The following is a 24,189-nucleotide window of genomic DNA, read 5'->3' as shown; positions in this document are numbered from 1 at the left end:
ATGTTTTGTATATTACAAGAATCTGACCGTGAAAGATTGTTCCCATTTTCAGGCCTTTCAACTCCTGTATTGTGATCAATGTGCATAGTTGATGCTTAGCTCCTATTTCAGATTTAATTTCCTGTTTCTGCCTGTAGAACAATATTAAAGAATCTGAATTAACATTGTGTTTGTACTACAAAACTTGTAAGAATAGATTTGAAGGTTATTTAGTTACTTTTTAGCAGTTTCTGAGACGTTGCAAGTCTCTGAGAGACAGCATGCCTCCGGAGCAGTTACTTCTTCATGTTGTCTTTTCATATTAGTTATTTGTTTATCAATCTCTGAGACGTTGCAAGTCTCTGAGAGAGAGCAAGCCTTTGGAGGAGTTACTTCTTCGTGCTGTCTTTTCATATTAGTTATCTGTACAACATGAGTACAAGCTATTAAGTCTAAAAGCAAAATGTGTTCCATGTAATAATAAATCTGTGAATAACGTTATTCTATGTGTCGTTACATACCTAGATGAGTTCGCGCAGAGTGTTGCAAGGAAGCTACAATAAATAGACTTTTAGTATGGCCATTGGAGATTGATATTGCTCACATAACACAACATTTGTTTGAATATGAAGTTTGTTTCAATATGAAGTTTAGAAAATTGTAGAGAAACTTGTCTATCAATGCTACTTTGATTTTGCTACATGCTAAAATTGGTTTGTACTAAGGGTCGTTAGAGCTGTAGTAGCGCATAGAATATGCTGTGATCAGACCAATAAGCCCATGTTACATTTATTTCACACTGTTTCATAGGCAAAGTTGTCCAGATATGGTCTATTACTATTTTTCGGTGCGGAGATAGTTTGCTTGTTATTTCATGTAAGTTTTCCATTTCCATAAATTGTACAAAGAGTTTGCTACGAGCTGTTTCTTGTTGTATGTCAATGTTGAAATCACCAACAACTAAAAAAACACAATCAGTATATGTAGTTTGCGATTTTGCTTCCTTAATTATTTGCATTATCGTGGATACTTGTTCAAATGGTGCTGCATAAATGTTCATTAAACAAATTGGTCGTTGAAAGTACATGTCAATTAGGGTAAGCTCTGTTTTGTTTTTGCAAAATGTCTTTGTTGCTCTAATAGGTATTTTTTTGTTTATGCAAGTAAGAATTCCATGTGTAGAATGTGCAGTGGCAAAATTGAATGATAAGAATTCTTTGACTATTGGTGGAGTGTACAAATGAGTTTCTTGAAAACAGAGAATCATATTGTCCATTAAGTCATTGTGATGAATCACGTCACTAAGATGTGCACGTAGACTACGTGTGTTTAGGCTTGCAATCGATAAAACATCCTTGATAACAGATTTCTTCTTTGCGAATTCTAGTTTCCATGCACTAATTGTTTCTAGCCGTGCCATCTCATTGATTATTTTGTTTTTGACATGGAAGCTTTGTTGTGTCAATTTGTTAATCAAGTATAGTGAGTCAATAGTTCTAACACGTGATAATGCACTGTAGACTAGACCATGTTTTGTGACACCAGTTGGGTCAAATGCAAGTTGATCCAATGTCAACCCTTGTGTTCGGTGTATTGTTCGTGCACAGGCTAATTGGATTGGAAATTGTTTTCGAATTGTAATTTGTAATTTGTTACGAGACATTGCTAGCGATTTTGCAATTCGAAATATTGGTGTCCAATTTGGCAATATATTTATGTCGTATAGTTGTTTGAATTTGCTTCTTTGTTGTTTCCCAATTTCTGGGTCTGAAAATTCTATCCAGACAATGTTAGGCCTGTTGTTATTAGATGAATAGGATTTGAAAATCCCTTCAGCACCATTAACCAATCCATCATTTGTATTGTAATTTCCTGCATATAGTTCAACTAACATGTTCTGTTTAACTGTAATTGTTGATGGCAATGAGATTGCTTTATCAAAAGCAAAATAACTCGACCCATGAAGCTCGTAGTTGTCAATTGCAACGAGCATTATTTGTTCCCCCTTTTAGGGAAAGCATTTTCGCATTATGAATATGGACATCTTTGTTGCGATAGAAAATGTATGGGAAAACTGGGCTTGAAGGTGGGATCCTATAGCAGTTATTGTTTACATAAGCAATATCTTCATCTGTTTGCATGTTTAATCTCATCCTATTTAGTACATCAATGAACAATGGATCTTTTTGGCGCATGGTTGTGTGCAGTTGATAACATTTTATTTTCTCTGACCAGAAGTCATATGGAATTGTGTTTTTGTTGATTTTTTGGTTTTCAAAGATCAGAGAGTCTCTGACTGGATTTTCCTGGTAAATATCGTCAGAGAATATCATGTCAACATTACCAAAGTATGAAGTTGGTGTGTGTAAGATTTTTCGCAGGCGCTTATCAATTTGATATAGTGTTGTTGCACCAATGAGCGATGCCTCATCTATGAGGAGTACACACAATTGTTGGAAATGCTTTGATAATGTGTCCAATTTTTCATTGTTTAGTGAGGGGCAATCTGCTTTGTTAAAGGGCAAATAGAATGGAGAATGCAATGTCACACCACCAGCATTAAAGGCAGCTTTTCCCGTGTATGCAGTGATTATTCCTATTAGTTGTGACAGGTTATAAGGCAATGCCACATTGTGTATGCGTACTAAGGATTGGAAGATTGCCTTGGCTGTGTGTGTCTTGCCTGTTCCTGCACCTCCTGTTAATAACAGGTAGATCAGCTCATCTGGTCTGTACAATTTCCTTGTTATAACATCAGTAACTATGCTTGCTTGTTCTATGTTTAATTTTCGCATTAATTCATAGTACTCTATGTCTTCAAGTATATGTGGTTGTTTGACGATTTCATATGGCCTTGTAGATGGTAGAGCAAACTTCTTGCTATCTTGCAAATGTTCCAAGTCATTTTGGAAGTCGTAGTTTTCATATTTGTCATCTATCGATTTGTTAAATGTTATAGTTTCTGTTTCATTTGATTTCAAACTATCTATGTCAAATATTTCTTCAGTTTCTGTTTCTACTGTGTGCATTGCATCATCTATGTCACCCCATGTAGTTGTTGTAGTAAATTTGAACTTTTGTTCATTTTTCTTGACCATTTCTTTGACCGAAAGATATGTAGCTTGCCAACTTGTGTGATGTTGCTTAATTGCAGTTTCACTTCCTCGATAGGGATAGTATAACATTAATTGCTCTCTACAGTGATTTTCAATGTCCTTGTATTTGTTATATCTAACAGATCGAATGACATATGGTCTACTTGATTTTCTACGTTCTTGTCCTTTCTTTGTATAACTAGATGCAAATTATGCTAAGCATACATGTTCAATAGCGATAGGTCGGAGAGCATAGTAGTCAATAATTGATGGGCACATTATGTCTTTTGAGTCATCTGCTTCCTTTTGCAGGTCTTTTTGTCTTTTAAGAACAAATGCACGATCATCGACAGGAGATGTGTTAATAAATACACACTTCCGTGAACTAGAGTTTAGTGGGAGTGATAACACAATATGCACTGCTTGTTGTGCAGACATTTGTTGCAAGTTGACCAAAGCTTTCCCTAAAGAACTAATGGTATTTAGGATATCAGATTTTGTTTTCACATGATTGTCGTGTATGTTTTTAAATGTTCTTGTGAGTGTTTTATCTTCTTTTGTCATATAGGAACTGCAATACATTTCAGCTGCATATGAGTCAAGTACAAATTGGGAATCAGTGTTTGCAATCCAAATTCCTGGAATATGTTTTGCGAAGTTGTTTGTCTAGGTGTCAACTGGTTTCCTTTGCAATAAGAGTGTTGTTCGATTTAGTGTACACTAGATAGCATATATGAATTCATTGTGTACTAGTCCAAGGTTGGCTAAAAAGATATCAAATGTATCATTTTCATTGTATCTTGTGTTGTTTATTCTTTTGAAGATTAGCTTTGCATGTGCTTTTGTTTTATCACTATCGAATTCAAGAGGCTCAAGTATTTTTGTTACTTTCATCGGTGGTATTGGGAAATTAAATCTGCAATTAGAATTTGCACGCTTCCTACAACTTTTTGTGTGACAATGGTGTTGTAGAACTCTAAGTTCACTTACAAGTAAGAGTGAATTAGTTGACAAGTATTTGTCAATGAATCGTTCGACTTCAATATTTGTATTTTGACCGTAGATTGGTGCATATTTTATCCAAAGTAAGCCATGTTCATGTTCACTGCCCCGGTTTTGGAATTCAGTTACATAGAAGTGGTCAGTGAGCTCTCCATAATACTTGTGATCATGAGATATCAATTGATGTAATGCATCGCTCCTAGATCTATAGTAACGTACACAAGTAACAGGGTCGTTTTTTATTAATGAGCTAGGTTCATTTTCATCAAGTTCACCTATATTTGGTCTTCTAGTGTTTTGTTTTATGTCTCTCAATGCATGCATTAAAGGATCCCAAAGATGCTCTGCACTGCTAAAGGAAACAAAGAAAGTGGGCGGCCGTAGTTGTCATATCATTGCATAAAGTTTGTTTCGTATTCGCTGGTGGTAGTCAGGTGAGGTACAAGTTGTTTTTAGGTCCATGTACCCAATGTCATAATTTAAAATACGATCTAGGTTTGGTTTTGACTTAACGTCTTTTGCAACTAGTTTTCTACCTTTCAACTGCCCTTTTCTAATTCTAATCCACATTGTATTCAACACCTGATTTATGATAATTCGAATTGCTTTATAGAACAGGTTTGTAGTATGATAAGCAAAATCATGGTTTTTATGCAGCACTTCCCAGTGGCAAATCTTTTGATATGTAAAGTTTTTGGAGATGTCAGCTGGGCATTTGTTGCCATAGAAAAGTGATGGGAAACTCATTTCTTCTGAGTACTTATCTTTGAAGATTCCTAATGGCATGTATCCGGTAGCAGGTGCAATTTTAATTTGTTTATTTACAAGGTCATGGACAGTGTGTGCATCAATGAATCCATGGACCAATGTTTTTGTCGTTGGTTCATCATTGTCTTGGTTATCGTGTTCGCTATCTTCAGCATCACTTGAACTTTGATATGTCTCTTGGTTTTGTAGGAATGCCTCTTTCCAATTGTCATTTATGGTAGCATTCTCGAGCTTGTAAAGCATCCTTTTGCATAATTTTTTTAATGCTTTCATCACTTTGTGAACTCGAACTCGACCAAATGCATAAGCACTTTTGAATCTTAAACTCTTTTTGAGAACAACGGCAACATGTCAGTGTCTTTTATAGTTCAAGCCAATCTAGATTGAATTCTGGAAATGTTAGTGGGGACATTGATGACTCCTCCAATTAAGCCTAGTTGCGACTTCTTATGTCGATGGCCCATTTCTTTTATTTGCAAGAAGGGCAATCTTAATGCAACTAGTCTTTCTTCTAGTTCAGTGAGTTCTGTGAGTGTTCTAGTGCCATTGTTTCTTCTTATCTATTCAGGAACTACATACTTAGCAATTGTTTCATGTTCAATTGCTTTTTTGCAATGTTTACAAATGTAGCAATTTTCAACACGAGATTTAACATTCTCGAAACTAGTTGATAGTTTCCTAATCTTATTTTGTTTTGCTTGACATTCTTGTTTCACAAAGCAGATGTCTCTTTTGAAAAATGTTGTTTCACATGATGAACAATTGAAAATAGGTGTGTCAGTTACCTGTCTTTGATATATTTGATCAAACTCTGATAATTCTGTTAATTTGTTCATTGATCTTGATTGAATCGATAGGTCGGATTTTCCCGATTTCTTTGATTGTGCTGAACGATCCTTTGATGTTGTTGCAAATCGATTGTAGTCCATGTTTTCTATGACTATTTCTTGTTTCATTGTTTTTGTGTTGAATGCAAGTCTTATTTTCTGCGTTTTCAATTTTGTCCGGATAATGCCTTTAAGCAAACGCAAAGATAAGATTTTTGTCTCTTTGCCTAATGGACAAGGGATTATAATTTTTGTTTGTGCGTTGTTTCTAATATGTTTTTTCAAGTTTCTAAGTGATTGAAATCTCAGTGTCTCAGATTTTACTTGGTTCGTTGATTGCGCTGATAGATCCTTTGATCTTGTTGTAGATGGATTGTAGTCCACGTCTTCTATGACTATTTCTTGTTTCATTATTGTTGTGTTGAATGCAAGTCTTATTTTCTGTGTTTTCAATTTTTTCCGAATAATGCCTTTAAGCAAATGCAAAGATAGACTTTTTGACTATTTGTCTAATGGACAAGAAGTTACAATTTCTGTTTGTCCGTTGCTTCTAATATGTTCTTTCAAGTTTCTAAGTGATCGAAATCTCAGTGTGTCACTAACATCTTCTGTGTGCGATGTGTCACAAACATCTTCTGTGTGGTCTAGAACTACTTGTTGTTCCATTGTACTTTCGTTATATTGAATGCCTATGTTTTGCCTTTTCAAATTTTTCTGAGCAATGTCCTTAAGCACATGCAAAGATAAACTTCTCTTGTGCTTGTTTAAATGACAGTCACTAACAGCTTCTATGTTTTCTAGAACAACTTGTTGTTTGATTGTAACTTTGTTATACTCAATTCCTATTTTTTCTCTTTTTAGATTGTGTGGAGCAATGTGCTTAAGCACATGAGAAGATAAACTTCTCTTGTGCTTCTTTAAGTGACAAGGTGGTTTTAATTTAGCTTCAATTGATTGACATTTTGTCTCAGGTTGTGGTTCAGTATTGTTCTTTGAGGTATCAGTTTGTTGTTGGAAGGTACAACCAATTGTAGGTTGCCTATGAACCAAAGGATCGAAGTGCCCATTCAGAGGATCCTCGTCATGGAACAATATGTCACGAGTATTTGTTGTAACACTTGAATTGAAGTGCAAATACACTCTCATCTTTGTTTTGGACCAAACCCTAATTGGAATTTTCAACCAGTTTGACAGCCAATGGATGCAGAAAATATCTCCCCATAGACCTCTAGATGCTAGGGGTATATTGTTTGAGGAAAATCTAGCCATTCTGTCTAAATAGATTTCACGGTCGCTAATGTTATGCATTTCTTTAAGTGAGGCTTCATGCAGTTCATGTTCATAAGACAAAATTGCCTCACTATCTTGTTTTTCGAGACAGTCTCTAAAATATTCTATTGTTCCTTTCCTTAGCTCCACTGATGTGTATCGGAAATCTAGAAAAAGTTATAAACTATCGAATAAACAGTCTCCAATTAGATATGAGAAATTGTCCACACGAAATAAGTGATGCTTTTGCAATACTAATTGCAACTTGTGTTTCTCAGACATAGAAGACATGATGACGACTAAGTGTTCGATGCAATATTATGTTTACTGATGCAATGCAGTTACAACCAGAGAATCATAATAGCAAGTTGAACAATGAAAATGAATATAGAACACGAAGTGATTGTGTGCACCTTTGGGACTGCAAATGTCTACTAAGCTGCGCAGACTGCTTATGTCAGGTAGCATCCAATGCACAGTTTTGATACTGAAGTTCAAAATATGACTGCCAAGATAAAAAAGAACCTGCAGAACCTGTTGTACGTTAGGATCAGTCATTGTAAATCCATTGATGCAATGCAATTACAACCACAGAATCATAATAGCAAGTTGAACAATGAAAATGAATATAGAACATGAAGTGATTGTGTGCACCTTTGGGACTGCAAATGTCTACTAAGCTGTGCAGGTTGCTTATGTCAGGTAGCATCCAATGCACAGTTTTGATACCGAAGTTCAAAATATGACTGCCAAGATAAAAAAGAACCTAAAGAACCTGCTGTACGTTAGGTTCAGTCACTGTAAATCCATTGATCAATCTATATCAATCCAATGACCAGTCGAAGAGAGGTTCAAATTAATAAGTGGAATCAAGAAATTAGATACTTGCTAGCTTCTGCAATCCAAATGCCCATTATTGGATAATCAAACTAATGAAAGGAATGCACTAGAGCATGGAAAATTTAAAAAGTATCCCTGTAGTCCATGCTTCATGTAGGTACGCATAAATCGTACACCACACAACTGATCACTATATTGGGGCAGAGAAGTTGATCTGTGTACCCTACTAAAATATGACGGGTATAACAAGGAATTTCAATAGCAATGCAATCAAGGAAGTTTACATAAAGCATAATCGATTTTGAATCCTAGCATATCATCAATTCAAGATACCAGTAACATGAAAACTTCCTTGAAGCTTACATTTGACCATGAAAATAATCATTTCTTATGACAGACTGACAGACTGTAACATGTGAAGAATACAATACAAGCACGACACCTAACAGTTAAGTCTCATGACGGAGGCTGCAAAAGAACCAAGTTAGCAGCATTATAAAACTACGTATGAAGGTCTAAAGTGTAAGGCAGTTTACATAAAGCATAATCGATGCTTAATGCTAGCATATCATCAATTCAAGACACCAGTAACATGAAAACTGCCTTGAAGCTTACATTTGACCTTGAAAATAAGCATTTCTTATGACAGACTGACAGACTGTAACATGTGAAGAATACAAGACAAGCACGACACCTGACAGTTAAGTCTCATGACAGAGGCTGCAAAAGAACCAAGTTAGCAGCATTATAAAACTACATATGAAGGTCTAAAGTGTATGCCTGTCTTCTAGACCAATGCATTTATTCATTTCCAATAGGAGGGTTTTGTAAACATATCTTTTGGATACCGGGATCAAAGTCATGAGTTCCTTGATTGCAAAACTTCAAGCAGATAATAGATTAAAAGATGAGTGCAGAGATGAGATTGCAAAAGAGTTGGATGGGAAAACACAGCAACTGGAGAACCTGAGAAGTAGTGTAGCACATGTGGATGCTTATTCATTACATTTGACCTTGAAAATAAGCATTTGTTTTGGTCAACAAAATAGCATGAAAACTATATGCTGTTGCCTTCTCTTGTAAATTGAATATGTTATGTTAGCAAACTTATATTCATTCACAGATTTCAAAATAATAGAATGCCAATCCATTTTCTTATTGTGGTATTCATACCTATCATACTAGCAAACAATATTCAGTTCTATAGATGACTAAATTGGTTATTTTTCCAGTGAAAATTGAAGGTTTTGTAGTAAACAATAAGGTTTTGTGGTAAACAATAGATAACTGCAACCAAAATTCTATGACTAATCAGATCCATATTTATATATTTGTTTGGATATGAATTTAGAGCAAGAAATTGCCTGCATATGTTATGGTTAGGTACCATACCCATGAATGTGCAAGCATGTGATGATATGATTGCAAACTGGGGTAAAACCTTTCTTTTACCTTCACTGTTTGAGAACTAACTTGTAAATATTGTGACATTTTGAATTTATATTATGGCTGGACAGAGCTGAGAATATTGAAACATTGAAATGACATGAAAACTGCCTATTTCAAGTGGGAAAGGCATATATAAATCGATTGAAGCTAGTTGTTTCCATAAATCGCAAGTTGGGCAGGCGAAAAAGTTGATGCATGAAAATTAGGTAAGATAGAGTCTCATCTCATCCTGAGAAGTTATATCAAATTCTGTAACTATGTATGGGTTACCTGTAACAAATTTCTCCCTGTTCTAAGTTATTCAATCAAAATAATCACTTTATTATGTGCATTCTATTTTTAAAATATTCCCTCGCCTTTCAATTGATTACAAATATGGCAATGACCATAAAACTGTGTTTCCACCACATTTGATTCCATCGCTGTTGTAGGTAGTTATTTTTAATTCTGATTTCTAGAATATCCAGCTGGTTATACGTGCATATGAAGCAACTATGCAAATACTTCGGCTTCTATGGCTAAACTTCAGCGTACCATGGAAAGAAAAACAAAACCATGAAACCATCTGTATTTTTCCCGACTGCATAAGCGTTGTAGGCTAATTCCGATTTTGAAGCACGGTTCACAAATATGCACTGTCACACTAATTCTGATTTTGAATCGTGCTTCACAATAAGGGTTCACAAATATGCACTGTCACGCTAATTCTGATTTTGAATCATGCTTCACAATAAGGGTTCGGAATCAGCGTAGACTGAAATCGTGTGGCATTACATTACCAGCACGATGCAAATCCTCAATTTAGCAAACTTATATTCATTCATAGATTTCAAAATAATAGAATTCCAATCCATTTTCTTATTGTGGTATTCATACCTATCATACTAGCAAACAATATTCAGTTCTATAGATGACCAAACTGGTTATTTTTCCAATGAAAATTGAAGGTTTTATGGTTAGGTACCATACCCATGAACGTGCAAACATGTGATGATATGTTTTCATTTTCCCTACAGCTAGTACGTTTAAGTCTACCGAATAGCTAGTATGTTTTAGTCTACTAGAACAGCAAGGTCAATTCATATGCTCTGCCCAGGTAGTCATGTAACCTGGAGTGGCAACCTACCACTTAGACAAAATCTGGAGGTTAAAATACAGAGTAAGTTAGTCTATCTCAGAATAGACTTAGCATGATCATATTTTATCATACCGCTCTAGTCCCTCTGATCTAGTGTTCGGCATTACTACACCTGTTAAATACGAAAACACTAATACCCTAATTGAAATCATAGTAGTGTCAATATAAGGGTAAGGATTCACTTCAAGTGTGTCAGTAGATTGCATTACTTGAGCTTACTGCTTAATCATGATGTATAAGCTTCTTCTAATAAGATCATACATATCAAGGTTATACAATAGTGATATGTCAGTAATCACATGATCAGAGAATGATACTAGCGATATGTTAGTAATCGCATGGTCAGAGAGCGATACTGCTCTGTTTCAATATAATGAGTACCACGGTATTCCTTTAATTCATGATGCTAGTAAAGCAGAGTTATAAGTAAGCTCATTTTGAATATTATAGATACAATACAAGGTACTTAGTTATGGAAAGTAAATAGATCGTGAGTGAGTTAGCTCAGCTTCCCTTACTACCTCCCCTAGCCCGACATGGTGATTAAGAGTGATGAGGAAGGTAAATGGATGGCTATATATTATGGCTGTACAGAGCTGAGAATATTGAAACATTGAAATGACATGAAAACTGCCTATTTAAAGTGGGAAATGCATATATAAATCGATTGAAGCTATTTGTTTCCATAAATCGCAAGTTGGGCAGGCAAAAAAGTTGATATGAATTTAGAGCAAGAAATTGCATGCATATGTTATGGTTAGGTACCATACCCATGAACGTGTAAGCATGTGATGATATGTTTTCATTTTCCCTACAGCTAGTACGTTTAAGTCTACCAAATAGATAGTACGTTTTAGTCTACTAGAACATCAAGGTCAATTCATATGCTTTGCCTAGGTAGTCATGTAACCTGGAGTGGCAAATTACCACTTACACAAAATCTGGAGGTTAGAGTACAGAGTAAGTTAGTCTATCTCATAATAGACTTAGCATGATCATATTTTATGATACCGCTCTAGTCCCTCTGATCTAGTGTTTGGCATTACTACACCTGTTAAATACGAAAACACTAATACCCTAATCGAAATCATAGTAGTGTCAATATAAGGGTAAGGATTCACTTCAAGTGTGTTAGTAGATTGCATTACTTGAGGTTACTACTTAATCATGATGTATAAGCTTGTTCTAATAAGATCATACATATCAAGGTTATACAATAGCGATATGTCAGTAATCACATGATCAGAGAACGATACTAGCGATATGTCAGTAATCACATGGTCAGAGAGCGATACTGCTCTGTTTCAATATAATGAGTACCACGGTATTCCTTTAATTCATGATGCTAGTAAAGCAGAGTTATATAAGTAAGCTCCTTGTGAATATTATAGATACAATACAAGATAGTTAGTTATGGAAAGTAAATAGATCGTGAGTGAGTCTACCGAATAGCTAGTACGTTCTAGTCTACTAGAACAGCAAGGTCAATTCATATGCTCTGCCTAGGTAATCATGTAACCTGGAGTGGCAACTTACCACTTACACAAAATATTGAGGTTAGAATACAAAGTAAGTTATTCTATCTCATAATAGACTTAGCATGATCATATTTTATCATACCGCTCTAGTCCCTTTGTTCTAGTGTTCGGCATTACTACACCTGTTACATAGAGTAATACGAAAACACTAATACCCTAATCAAAATCATAGTAGTGTCAATATAAGGGTAAGGATTCACTTCAAGTGTGTTAGTAGATTGCATTACTTGAGGTTACTACTTAATCATGATGTATAAGCTTGTTCTAATAAGATCATACATATCAAGGTTATACAATAGTGATATGTCAATAATCACATGATCAGAGAACGATACTAGCGATATGTCAGTAATCACATGACCAGAGAGCGATACTGCTCTGTTTCAATATAATGAGTACCACGGTATTCCTTTAATTCATGATGCTAGTAAAGAAGAGTTATATAAGTAAGCTCCTTGTGAATATTATAGATACAATACAAGGTAGTTAGTTATGGAAAGTAAATAGATCATGAGTGAGTTAGCTCATCTTCCCTTACTACCTCCCCTAGCCCGACATGGTGATTAAGAGTGATGAGGAAGGTGAATGGATGGCTATAAAGGCCTCATCCATCTACTTACAGAAGGCCTCATACATATAGAAGGCCATCGTCAGAAAAAAAAAAACTAATGATACATATGTAGGAACATGAGGTTTCATCCACAAAGAGGTGACACTGGCCTCATACATTTGCTTATGGATCTGAGATATTACATAAGGACATTGTCATCTCTTCTACGGAAGAAACACAACATGCCCTTTACCTTTTCATGAAAAGGGATTCATACAAGTTTCAAGGACAGGCCCATTGGGTCTATAGTTGAGATTTTCCTATAATATTAAAAAACCCAGTCTGGGATCTGACTAGATAAAGTAGAACGAACTTATCAATAGTCTGCTTAAATATTGGAAACATATGGGGAAGGCAGTTTTTTTATCATCGCCAATTCAAATCATTAGTAAAAGAGTTTCAGACCTGAGCTTATTCAGTCACATTAATAGTTAACATCAAGAATATCAAAGAAGATAAACTAAGAAATCAATTACTTGCCCACATAAACTCAATTTTTTGTGAATCTAAATAACTACAAATGTGCAGGGCTGTAAGCATGGGTGCCCCCTCATTATTAGAAAAAAAAGAAATAAAAACTAATGATATATGTAGGTACAGGAGGTTTCAAACACAGAGAAATGACACTCCCTCATACATCTAGTTATTGATCTCAGGTATTATATAAGGCCATTCGAAAAAAAAAACTAATAATACATAAAGGCCTCATACATCTACTTACAGAAGGCCTCATACATATAGAAGCCCATGGTTTGTGTGATTTGGTTTTCAGGATATCAAGTATTGTTCTCTTGATGGCCATTTGGCCTTTAAGCGAGTGTTGCTTGTATTCTCAGGATATCAAATATTGTTCTCTTGGTTGCCATTTGACTTTCAGGATATCAAGTATTGTTCTCTTGGTGGCTATTTCGCCACTTCTTTGTAAGCTAATATTTAGAATAGCTTTATGTCACCACTTTGTCCTCTGTGGTTTGTACAAAAGCTCATCAAGAAGCAACTTCATTAACAAGGAAACACTCACTTAATCTCACTTTAAAGTGACTTGAATTCTGAAGGTCATGTCTCCTCTTTTTGGTTTCAGATGGCTTTCATTTCACGCATTAGACATAGTTACGTTGTAGGATATAAGGAGGCATGGGTGGAAAAGTTAGGGATTTTTCTTTGGTGTCTTTTAATTGAAAATTGCCAAGGCTTATTATCAATTATATTTTGTGTCTTTTCTAACCTTTCCACTTTGTGTCAGCAATTAAACAAGAAAATCATGACTCAACATTGTGTTTAGGCTTATGTTTCTGAATTTTCTTACGCATGTTGCATGATAGAGAGGTCAACTACTGGAACTTGTTTTTGCATTATTATATGTTGTGTATAATAAGTTCTTTAAGAAAAAGCATCTAAGTTTTAATATAGCCATAGGATGCAAGTTTCAATCTTGAAAATGTAATACAGGTGGTCTGGGTTTGATTCTATAGCTGGTGATTCAATATCAATTCCGGCTGAGTACCTGTTAACATGAAATCACGATCCCAAAGGGAAAAACTTAAAGTCCTGCAGCAAGAAATATTCAACATCCAAATACTGCATTCAAGGTATTGAACATAATACTTAATGAAGGGAAGGAAGAAACTCGCAGCGTGATATCTGATGGTCCTTTATACGCCTTTTTGTTGTTCTGTTGAGAGAGATCACTCGAGCACACCATCTTTTTGACATACACTCCCCATTCCTCTTTGATATACTTTTCCTTTTCCCCATGCATTGAGTTACTCCACTGTAAGAAAACACACAGGATTCATACAAGTTTCAAGGACAGGCCAATTGGGTGTATAGTTGAGATTTTCTTATCATATTAAAAAACCCAATCTAGGATCTCACTAGATAAAGTAGAACGAACTTATCAATAGTCTGCTTAACTATTGGAAACATATGGGGAAGGCAGGTTTTTTATCATGGCCAATTCAAATCATTAGTAAAAGAGTTTCAAACTTAAGCTTATTCAATCACATTAATAGTTAACAACAAGAATATCAAAGAAGATAAACTAAGAAATCAATTACTTGCCCACATAAACTCAATTTTATGTGAATCTAAATAACTGCAAATGTGTAGGGCTGTAAGCATGGGTGCCCTCTCATTATTAGAAAAAAAAGAAAGAAAAACTAATGATATATGTAGGTACAGGAGGTTTCAAACACAGAGAAATGACACTCCCTCGTACATCTAGTTATTGATCTCAGGTATTATATAAGGCCATTCTCAGAAAAAAACTAATAATACATAAAGGCCTCATACATCTACTTACAGAAGGCGTCATACATATAGAAGGCCATTATCAGAAAAAAAAAACTAATGATACATATGTAGGAACATGAGGTTTCATCCACAAAGAGGTGACACTGGCCTCATACATTTTCTTATGGATCTGAGATATTACATAAGGACATTGTCATCTCTTCTGCAGAAGAAACACAACATTGTTATGAAACCAGCTCAAGAAAAGATAGAAAAGATAAATCCACGCCTTAGAATTCAGCCTCCTCGAGGGGGCAACCTCCTTTACATTACATAAATGAACAATTCTTGGATGATACAAATGACAAAACCTCCTTTCTATATATAGGAGTCTAAGGAGTCACAATATAATCCAGCCGACCTAACAATAATAATATAAAGCCACAAAAATAACAATAGAGGGATTCTATGGGGCACAGAAATAACAATATGGGGGTAATAGGGGCACAACAATATAAATAAGGGGTATAACTACAATAGTAATGGGGTAATCACTAGTATTATAGGGACCTAACATGCCCCTCTCCTTCAAAAAAGTGTTGTCCTCAATGCTTGAGTAGTTCTGGATACTTCTGCATAAAATTCTCATCCTCCCATGTGGAATCTTCAGCGGATAAGTTCTTCCACTTGATAAGATACTCTGAAATTGATTGATTTCGTAGCTGTCGAGTTCTTGTTTCTGTGACTGCTTCCGGTTCCAATATAATTTTTCCTTCCTCGTTAAGTTCTGGCAATATTGTTTGAATTGGGAGCTTGTCACCTATAACCTTATTTAAACATGAAACATGGAAAATTGGGTGCAATCGAGAAGCTGCAGGAAGCTCCAATTTGTATGCCATAGTACCAATCTTTTGCAACACCTTGTACGGACCATAATACTTTGGTGATAATTTATTATCCTTCTTAGCTTGCTTTAGGGACATTTGCTTATATGGTTGTAGCCGTAGGAATACCCAATCACTTACATCAAAACTTCTTTCACTGCGATGTTGATCTGCATGTTGTTTCATTCTATTTTGTGCCAACACGAGGTTATCCTTTAAGAGTTGGAGGACTTGTTGTTGATGTTCGATGTGATGTTCCACTGCCTGAACCTTAGAATTTTCTCTTAAATATGATGTGATGGATGGTGGTTGATACCCATAAAGTGCCATAAATGGGGTCATTTTTGTTGCTGTATGGAAGGAAGTGTTATACCACCATTCAGCCAGAGGCAACCATTTGACCCATTGTGTCTGTTTATCAGATACAAAGCAACGAAGATATCCTTCCAAACATTTGTTTACTATCTCAGTTTGCCCATCAGATTGAGGATGATAAGATGAGCTATGAGCTAACTGAGTACCAAGACAAGAAAATAATTCTGTCCAAAAATTTCCAGTGAAAATGGGATCTCTGTCACTTACAATAATCTTTGGGTTTCCATGTAGCTTTTGAACTGTTTCCATAAATGCAGTAGAAACTGTACTGGCTTAAATGGATGTGATAATGCACAAAAGTGTGCATACTTGGTAAGTCTGTCAACTACCACCATGATGACACCCTTTCCCTCAGACTTGGTTAAACCTGTGATAAAATCCATTGAAACCTCCTCCCAATGTTGGCTTGGAATGGATAAAGGTTGTAATAGACCTGGTGTCTTAATTGTTTCAACTTTATTTTGTTGGCAAACCAAACATTCTGCCACAAACTTTTGAATATTTGATTTAAGGCCATCCCAAAAAAATTCCTTCTTAACCCTGTGGTAAGTTTTTAAAAATCCTGAGTGCCCTCCTAAGGGAGAAGTGTGCAATTCCATAAGAATCTTTTGTTTTAGCTGGGAATTCTTACAGAGGTATAAGCGATCTTTGTACCATAACGAATCATTTTTCCAGCTAAATGTATCAGAAGTACTGGAATCTTGTTGTAGCTTTCGAATAAGTGCCCACACTTCTTCGTCATTCTTCCATTCCTCCCTTGCTTCGTTTATCCAATCTGGTTGGATAATAGAAATGGCACACAACAATGCTTCCACATCCTCATCCTTTCTTGAGAGTGCATCTGCCACCACATTTTGCTTCCCTTTTTTGTAGATGATTTCAAAGTCATAACCCAACATCTTTGTGACCCACTTTTGTTGCTCTTCAGAGGATAATCTTTGTTCTAAAAAGTATTTAAGGCTATCATGATCCGTTTTTACCTTGAAGTGTCTTCCCATTAGGTAGGGTCGCCATTTCTTAAGTGCATGGAGTATTGCCAACATTTCCTTCTCATAAATAGCTTTTCTTAAAAACTTTCCCTTGATTGGACGACTTTCAAAAGCAATGGGTCTTTCATCTTGCATTAGAACATCACCAATTCCATTTCCTGAAGCATCACATTCCACAATAAAGGTTTTTGTGAAGTCCGGTGTAGCTAAGACTGGTGCTTGGCACATTGCCTCTTTAAGATGTTCAAAGGCCTTTGTTGCTTCCGGAGTCCATGAAAATGAATCTTTCTTCAATAATGTTGTTAGAGGTGCTGCTATTCTCCCATAATTCTTAACAAACTTGCGATAATACCCTGTCAACCCAAGAAATCCTCGCAGATGCTTTATGGATGTGGGGATTTTCCATTCCTTAATGGCTTTAATTTTGCTAGGGTCTACCTTAACTCCTTCATGAGATACAATATGACCCAAATATTCCACCTCCTGGACTCCAAAGAAACATTTGGATCTTTTTGCATATAATTGTTTCTCCTCCAATAGTTGTAGCACCCTGTCAACATGTTCAACATGATCCTTCCAAGACTTGTTGTAGATTAGTATATCATCAAAAAATACTAACACAAATTTTCTAAGGAATGGTTTGAAAATTGAATTCATCAAACCTTGAAATGTTGAAGGTGCATTGGTAAGGCCAAAAGGCATGACCAAAAATTCATAATGACCCTCATGAGTTCTAAATGCCGTTTTCAGAATGTCTTCAATCTTCATTCTGATTTGATGATATCCCGAACGAAGATCCAACTTGGTGAAGTAAATTGATCCATGCAATTCATCCAGTAATTCATCAATAACAGGAATGGGGAACTTATCTTTAATAGTGAGCTTGTTGAGCTCCCTATAATCTGGACACATGCACCATGATCCATCCTTCTTGTGCACCAATACTACTGGAGCTGAGAAAGAACTTTGACTCGGTTGAATTATACCAGCCTCTAGCATTTCTGCAACCATACGTTCAATTTCACTTTTTTGGACATAGGGATATCTGTACGGCCTGATGTTTGGAGGAACACTTCCTGGAATCAGATGAATAGCATGATCATGATCACGCATAGGTGGGAGACCTTTGGGAGTCTCAAATACCTTGGAATGATTGTCCAGGACTTTTTGGAGATCTAGAGAAATAGATGATTCCAATGTGGAAACATCTAGCGAGCATAATTGTGCAATTACACCTCTTTGCTCCTTTTTTAGAAGCTTTGTCATACCATGAGAGCTGATTATCTTTCCTGGTTTCCCTGCAATACCCCTTAATTCAACTTCCTTTCCTTCCGTAGAAAATTTGATGAAAAGTTCTTGAAAATTAAAAGCTATTGTACCCAAGGATTGTAGCCATTGGACTCCTAGTACAACATCCGCACCTCCCATTGGAATGGAAAGCATTGGGCTAGTCAATACATATTCTCCCATGGATAGCTTGATATTATGGCACTTTCCAGAGAAATTTATTGTTCCTCCATTTGCAATCATCACTTGACACTCTGGTGCTGGATATAGGAAGCAATTCAATTCTTTTGCTACCCTACAATGAATAAAATTGTGGGTGCTTCCTGAATCAATCAACACTATTACCTTTTTCTTCTTGATTTGTCCTTCTATCTTGATGGTTTGAGGAGTGGTAATTCCCGCCAATGCATTACAAGATATGGTCGGATTTATTTGTTCTTCATCTAGGCTTTGTTCTTGGAGTATATCTTCTTCTTTTGACCTTTCTTGCTCCTTTTCTTCTTCCTCTTCACAATCTATGTAGAATAATTTCTTCTCAGCACACTTATGACCTTTAGTGTATTTGCTATCACAACTGTAACAAAGCCCTTTTGCTCTTTTTTCTTCCAATTGTTGTGGTGTCAACCTTATAGGTTGTGGAAGACTAGGGGCAACAACACTTCCGTCTTTATAGTTGTGAGTGGTATGCTTCCTGGTTGCCATAATTTTGCTTTCCATTTTTCTTGCTAACCTGAATGCCTTCTCTAATGAATCAGGTTCCCAAAGGCGAACATCATGTTGGATATTATCCTTTAAAGACCCTATGAACACATCAATCCTATGCTCCTCTGGAATATCTTTTACCCTTATGTTCAATTTTTGGAACTCCTCAATGTGCTCCATTACTGAACCCTTTTGTTTGAGACTTATCAATTGGCTAAAAAAAGTGTTGCTTTTTGTATCTTCATAATGTGCTATCAATTCTTCCATAAAAATTGCCCAAGTGATAAATTGTTTATGAGAGCAAAGCCATTGATACCATACAAACTGAGTTGGTTCCAAATATACAGTTTCCATACGTACCTTTTGTGTGTTTTGCACATTATTAAGATCGAAGAATTGCTCCATCTGTAATATCCATGTAGCGGGATCCTTGCCATCAAACTTCCTCATATCGATTTTTGGAATATGGTGATTCTTCGATCCAACATTAGCGTCTATGGAATCATGATTAACATTTCTTTTGTTCTCATCATGAGTTTCCTTTACTACCTTTTCACCATTAGTGGCCCTTTCTTGTAGCAACTTCTTCAATTCTTCCATGTATGTCTTCAAATATATCTTCAAATCTACCATGTCTCTCTTCAAATCTATCTTCGAATCATCCATATTAGCTTCCATGCCCTTTATATTAGATTCCATGCCATTTATCTTAGATTCCACGCCACTTATCTTAGCTTTTGTTAGCTTTTGTGAGCGTGACATTTGTTGCACTTGTTCTTGTAATTTTGATATATCATGTAGCATTTCTTCCTCTTCTTCATGAGTCATGCTAGAGCTTTCAGGTTCCTTACTAGGTGTTTGTATTTTCTTTCCTTGGGGCATCAGTTACCGATAATAATGCTTTACTATGCCCTTTGAATTCCGTTAAACCAAGCTTACACAAAAATTAAAAAAAAAACTACACACCGTTTTTCACTTTATAGAAGCCTTATATGTCCTGTTTCCAATGCCACAAGTCTGAGCCAAATTGGATTCTCCAAGGAAGAGTTATGTGAAATCTCCCACAGTGACTTGCTTTTATACTGGTTCAGTAGAACGAAATTGTATGACATGCCACGAGTCAATGTTTCAACCTTTGAATTTGAGACACACACACACAAGAAACTACAGTCTGTCCTCTTTCTTTACCTTCTTATGAAATTTCAATCCGATCCCCAGAGAGAAAGTTATGACGATTTTCCCTAGGTCACCTGTTTTGAATGTAATTCAGGAGTCTACAAAAATACCAACTTCCTCAGATCATATCTCCGCAAATATCGCACAAAATGCTCTGAAATTCGGGCCCAAGGTTCAGTGCGATTTCTTCCCAAATGGGTTTTTTTTGCGACTTCTGAAACATCACAGAAAAAAAGTTATAGCGAAAATTCCATGATGACCTGTTTGGAGCAGCGAAACCCTAGAATCCAAAGCTCTGATACCAAATGTTATGAAACCAGCTCAAGAAAAGATAGAAAAGATAAATCCACGCCTTAGAATTCAGCCTCTTCAAGGGGGAAACCTCCTTTACATTACATAAATGAAAAATTCTTGGATGATACAAATGACAAAACCTCCTTTCTATATATACGAGTCTAAGGAGTCACAATATAATCTAGCCGACCTAACAATAATAATATAAAGACACAAAAATAACAATAGAGGGATTCTATGGGGCACAGAAATAACAATATGGGGGTAATAGGGGCACAACAATATAAATAAGGGGTATAACTACAATAGTAATGGGGTAATCACTAGTATTATAGGGACCCAACACTAGGATATGACTAGATAAAGTAGAACGAACTTATCAATAGTCTGCTTAACTATTGGAAACATATGGGGAAGGCAGTTTTTTTATCATGGCCAATTCAAATCATTAGTAAAATAGTTTCAAACTTAAGCTTATTCAATCACATTAATAGTTAACAGCAAGAATATCAAAGAAGATAAACTAAGAAATCAATTACTTGCCCACATAAACTCAATTTTATGTGAATCTAAATAACTGCAAATGTGCAGGGATGTAAGCATGGGTGCCCCCTCATTATTAGAAAAAAAAGAAAGAAAAAATATTGATATATGTAGGTACAGGAGGTTTCAAACATAGAGAAATGACACTCCCTCGTACATCTAGTTATTGATCTCAAGTATTATATAAGGCCATTCTCAGAAAAAAACTAATAATACATAAAGGCCTCATATATCTACTTACAGAAAGCGTCATACATATAGAAGGCCATTATCAGAAAAAAAAACTAATGATACATATGTAGGAACACGAGGTTTCATCCACAAAGAGTTGACATTGGCCTCATACATTTGCTTATGGATCTGAGATATTACATAAGGACATTGTCATCTCTTCTGCGAAAGAAACACAACATGCCCTTTACCTTTTCATGAAAATGGACATCACCCTTTTCATATTTATAAGTAAAAAAAATTGTAGATGATAAAGTAGTTTCAGTGTGAAACTCGGTTGTCTGAATTTATTAGTCTTCTGAATATCTCCACGGAAAATCAATTCGTGGAAATCTTTACGAGTAACAATCAATTCGTGGAAAATATTTACAACTAAAGTCAATGCGTGAAGCTCAGGACTGACTGAAAATGATACACATGAAAATAGTTCCAAACCAGGGTCTGTCATTTCAAAAATGAAATGCGTTGAATTCACTGTATAAATAAATTGTTATTTTTAGATTATAATGACATTTAATCTTATTAATGACGAATTAAAAAAATAATGGTAAGACTTAATTATTTTAGATGTGAACAACAATGAAGTATTATAATTTAGTGGCTAACCCACAAAACCATATTGCACACTAGTTCTTGCATCCAGCCACCGAACTATATTGCATGACACTTCTTGAATCTAGCCACATCACGCAAGGCCAAAGACGCCACGTCACAAAAGAAGGTCCCACCATCCTGTGCTAGTGTCAAAGCAATAAGGAAGTACGTGATGATAAACACATCCACGTATCGCTCACGCTGAACGACAACCTGCATGCATACCAAATGGTATATGCTTCTGAGCTGAGATTTGTCAGCTTGAGAAGGATTTCGTGGCACTGAACTCTGTAGTTACCCCGTTGAAGAAGAGAGAATTAATACCCGCATAAACACAAGTTGATCCATTAGATATTAATGTTGGTTCAGCCTTCTCCAATGCTCCCATTCAGGTTGCTCTGATCTTCCTCAACGGTGGAGGAATGTTGTTTTGGGCAACGACGCTTTGGGTCTTGTCTGAAAGTCGAAAGGCACGTCAACATAAACCTGACTTCCCAACCCAAGGAAAGGATTTATTTACGAATTTTAGCTACTTGTCCGAAAGCTGCAAAGATACGACTCACAACAAAGCCATATCGCCAAAGCCCCCTCTCCCGACGGTCGAGTATATTTTAGAACCTCTTCTTTCAGTCGAGCTACTTCTTTCAGAACCTTGCACTCACGTTTTTAAGTAGTCTTCCCAGCTTGGTTGGCTTTCTGACTCCTAGCGTCGTCGATGACTCCTTTCCTAAGTCAGTGATTCTGACGAAGGAGTAGTTCCTTATTCTCCTATTCAATTAGCATGTTTTAGTTGTCTCTGTCCTTATGGCATATCCGAGGCTGCGTCTTTTATCTCTGGTCTTGGATCACCTACTAACTACTTCACTGCGACAAGGACTGGAACTGCCTCCACATTTGGACTTGGAACCATATGAAGGGGCGCATTGGGGTATCGATCTGGAGCTACTGCATATGCGACTGCGTCACCCGGGTATAGAAGCTATGGATCTACTGTGTATGGATCACTGGCTAAGGATGGCTTAGATGGGCTTGACTTAGATTGCTTAATATATGGCTTAATCTGCATAATATACTGAATCCACTTAAGCTCAGTTCACTAAGTCAACTGCCTATACCCCTGTTCCTTTCCCCGCCTAGGTATGGATCTTGAACCTTCTCTCAATTTCATGGCCTTCAATCTGCTCTTCAATCTGCTCCGTACGGTGACTAACCCGGATAATAGGATAACGAAAGAGATCTGTAAATGCTAAAGTATAATGGGGTGACTGAAGGATATTCTGATTCAAGCTCTGAACCAAAGACTAAGAAGAATAAGAAGCCCATGGAGCGGTAGCAGCTAAGTAATCAGGCTTGAATACTGCTCTTTATTCATCATAGTACTTAATGGGTGGGCATGATTTCCTTCAACTCAACCAATGTGCAAGTCATAAAGAGTGCGTTTGAATGCTACTTGTGTGCCTCTCATGCACTTTACTTTCCATCAATTACCAACTCACTGTCTTCTGTAGGGTTCCGGTCCAACTATTGCTGTGAGTATTATAGCTTTTCCGCCAAAGAAGAAAGTCCGTCATTCCTATAAAGTTCAACCCTCCATCTCATTGAAAGTGGTCCAATTTTAATTAGAAATTGTATTCTAGACACTAATAATTTAGTTCGAACTTCTTTCCTTTATCTTTTTATTTCTACTAATTTTGAAATATTGGTTTTAGTTGCTTTTTTGGTGTGAAAATTGGAATTTTCCAGGGCTTATTATCAATTATATTTTGTGTCTTTTATAACCTTTCCACTTTGTGTCAACAATTAAACAAGAAAATCATGAGCCGACATTGCGTTTAGGCTTATGTTTCTAAATTTTCTTACACATGTTACATGATAGAGAGGTCAACTACTGGAACTTGTTTTTGCATTATTATTTGTTGTGTATAATAAGTTCTTTAAGCGACTGCTGCTTCTATTCACAAGATATCAAGTATTTCCTTCAACTCAACCAATGTGCAAGTCATAAAGACTGCCTTTGAATGCTAGTTGTGTCCCTGTCATGCACACAACTTTCCATCAGTTACCAACTCACTGTCTTTTGTAGGGTTCCGGCCCAACCATTGCTGTGAGTCTTATAGCTTTCTGGAAAAAGAAGAAAGTCTGCCATTCCTATAAAGTTTAACCCTCCATCTCACGGAAACTGATCCAATTTGAATTAGAACTTGTATTCTAGACAGTAATAATTTTGTTCAACCTTCTTTCCTTCATGTTTTCACTCCTGCTAATTCTGAAATATTGGTTTTAGTTGCTTTTTTGGTGTCAAAATTGAAATTAGCCAAGCCACTACACTATATGTAGGTACAGAGCCCAGTAGTGTAGCTGCATCAA

This window comes from Pinus tabuliformis, chromosome 2_2, assembly GCF_031772625.1.
Source record: "Pinus tabuliformis cultivar Carrire ecotype Pingquan chromosome 2_2, CPIR1, whole genome shotgun sequence".
NCBI lineage: Eukaryota > Viridiplantae > Streptophyta > Pinopsida > Pinales > Pinaceae > Pinus > Pinus tabuliformis.
This window is presented reverse-complemented; position numbering follows the sequence as displayed.